The sequence below is a fragment of the Triticum dicoccoides genome, chromosome 4B (assembly GCF_002162155.2).
Source record: "Triticum dicoccoides isolate Atlit2015 ecotype Zavitan chromosome 4B, WEW_v2.0, whole genome shotgun sequence".
NCBI classification, from domain to species: domain Eukaryota; kingdom Viridiplantae; phylum Streptophyta; class Magnoliopsida; order Poales; family Poaceae; genus Triticum; species Triticum dicoccoides.
The window spans coordinates 472,193,670-472,196,668 of NC_041387.1; positions in this window are offsets into that span (position 1 = coordinate 472,193,670).

Genomic DNA, 2,999 nt, shown 5'->3' on the forward strand with positions numbered 1-2,999 from the left:
GCCGTAAGCGACACCCCGGCCGGATCTCCTTGCGGATGGAACCCGAATAGGCGATAAACCTGGACCAGAGACTTGTTCGGTTAGTCAGGTCGTGGCCGACTCCCTCGCCCGGCTTCCGCTTGAAGGTTGCCGAGGTACATGACGTGTACAGGGCGGTAAGTGGCGAGAGCGTGTGTGAAGAAGTACACCCCTGCAGGGTTATCATCATCTATTCGAATAGCCGGATTCCTCGGATATGGAAACTTGGACCCCTTGTACAGTTCATAGACAAGTGAAAGTGGATACTCTAAAACACGCAAGATAAGCGTGAGTGCTATGGATGGCGTTCTCGTAGGGAGACGGGAGCGGATCCATAGTGGTGTATTGATATGGTGAATATGTGGACTCGTGTGCGCCACCTCAAAGGAGTTACTTGCAGTCGTAGTTCAGGATAGCCACCGAGTCAAAGCTGGCTTGCTGCAGTTAAACTCCACCGTCCCCTTGTTGATAATGATGCATATGTAGATAGATTTGATGTAAGTCTTGCTGGGTACTTTTGTACTCACGTTTGCCTATTTTATGTTTTTGCAGAGAGACTTCAGTCTCACTAGTAGTTCCACGTGGACTTCGACGTTTAGCTTGTTACCTCAGCTACGATCTTGTGCCCTCGGCAGGATCTGGTAGATAGTCAGGCTTCTCAGCCTTTTTCATTTATAGTTGTCTGTACTCAGACATGTTAAGCTTCCGCATGTGCTTTGACTTGTATGCTCTGATTGTTGGGTCATGAGACCCATGTTTGTAATATCTCGCTCCTCGGAGCCTATTGAATAAACTACCTGAGTCGTAGAGTCATTTTGTGATGCCATGTTGTAGTGCACATATCGAGCATATTGTGTGTATGTTATTGAAATGCTTGGTATGTGTGGGATCTGACTATCTAGTTGTTTATCTTTAGTAGCCTCTCTTACCGGGAAATGTCTCCTAGTGTTTCCACCGAGCCATGGTAGCTTGCTACTGCTCCGGAACACTTAGGCTGGCCGGCATGTGTCCTTCTTCGTTCCTGTGTCTGTCCCTTCGGGGAAATGTCACGCGATGAATACCGGAGTCCTGCTAGCCCAGTGCTACAGCCTGGATTCACTCACTGATGACCGACACGTTCAATGTTGGGTCATGGATGCCTGTCCCTGTAAGTTTGTGCCACTTTGGGTTTACGACTAGCCATGTCAGCCCGGGCTCCTTATCATATGGATGCTAGCGACACTGTCATATACGTGTGCCAAAAGGCGCAAACGATCCCGGGTAAAGGTAAGGCGACACCCGTGGGAATACCGTGCGTGAGGCCGCAAAGTGATATGAGGTGTTACATGCTAGATCGATGTGGCATTGAGTCGGGATCCTGGCAGCGTTGGTATCAGAGCTTGACTGCCTGTAGGATTACCAAGCCAAACTGGTCGATGTTGAGTCTAGAAATTCTTTAGTTATATGTAAGGGAATTGATTGTGGGATGGAACGTAAGGCTCTTTTTACTCCTTATACCTCATGGCCTTCTGATCTGAGTCATCATCTTCTCTTCTACGGGGATTAAGAACTAGGCTATCTCTTCTTTCTATCAGGATCACGTGTTACTAATTCGTAGACTTATAAGATTGTTGGATTAAGCCTCAGTTCAGTTTCTACCTCCGAATGTTAATTGTTGATCTCGAAACCTTGATATTGTGCTTCTGAGTGGTTATGCCACCATTTTTGTGAATGTCTCAAATCTTTTCTGAGCATTTACAGCCGTTATGCTGTCCGAGTCATCCCAGGTTTCTAAATAGTCTGATGCATTTGCAAAATCCTTTCCCTCTGGTTTCGATGCTCCTTTATGCCAGCTCAATCACACTAATTGTTGAGTTGAGGTATTCTATTGCCTCGACCTTTATGTTGGAATATTATTATGACCTAGGTGTCTTAGGGGATCATCTAGTAATTTAGCCATGATTTGTGTTCCCAGTGTGATGATTCTGGCCATCATTCTCGAAAGCATCCCGTGATGCTACTTAGTAATAGGTATTCTACTCCTGGGTTTTGAACCCGAGATTCACCCTACTTGCCTCATGTTGATAGTGTTGCTAGTTCCTTAGGTTATTAGTAACCTTTGCGATAGTCCTTGAAGTCCGTGGTATCTTCTTCTTCCAAATACCATGAACTACTTATGGCAGAAGTTCCTTGTTGAACTGAACGATCACAACCAGAGTGCTCTTGATGAGTTCTCCATTATATATTGTGGCTCTGCCAGTTCTACCTTTCTGCATGGGTTATCCGGAAGAAATATGTTGAACTTGGTTCGACATACTAATCTATGCATCCACAACTCAGAAAGTTATATGTTCCTTTGAGTTGTCCCTTTTTAGTTGTCTTCCGACCCTCGTCTATCAATTGATAGTCAAGAGTATGCATGCATTCGTTCATCATGCCTATTATTCTTGTGGTCCGTCAAGCCATTCTATCGCGGAATGACTAGGAGAAACAAACTCCAGTACCTCTTCCATATCCAGGATTGGGTCAAAGAAGTTGTGCTCCGCAGAACAAATTGCTAATCCAGCTTTTGCTCTGTTCTACCTTGGAGTATTACCATCTTTTATATCGGGATTGTTATAGGAATTGCACACCATCCTATGAACTCTTGGTACAGTGATACTTCTCGCCATCATTACTCATTCCTCGGTTCCGCGTGGTTATAACCGGAATGTCGGCAAGTGAATCGTGATGTGTGAAATCAATACTCCTAGCAACCTTGTTGCTTGGTAGTTAAATGGACAATAACCTCATTCTTAACGTGTTTGTTCTTGAATCCTCATTCTAAGATTGATCGTGCTACCTTGTCCATCTTCCTGGTGCACTCTTTGATTGATGAGTTAGGATTTTGTCAAGTCCTCACTCATTTGATCATATCATCTTGCCCTGAAAAGAAAGATTGCTCTCGAGCTTAGTAACATACCGGTGGTTCGTGATTTTCCGAATATCTTCTCGGAAGTATT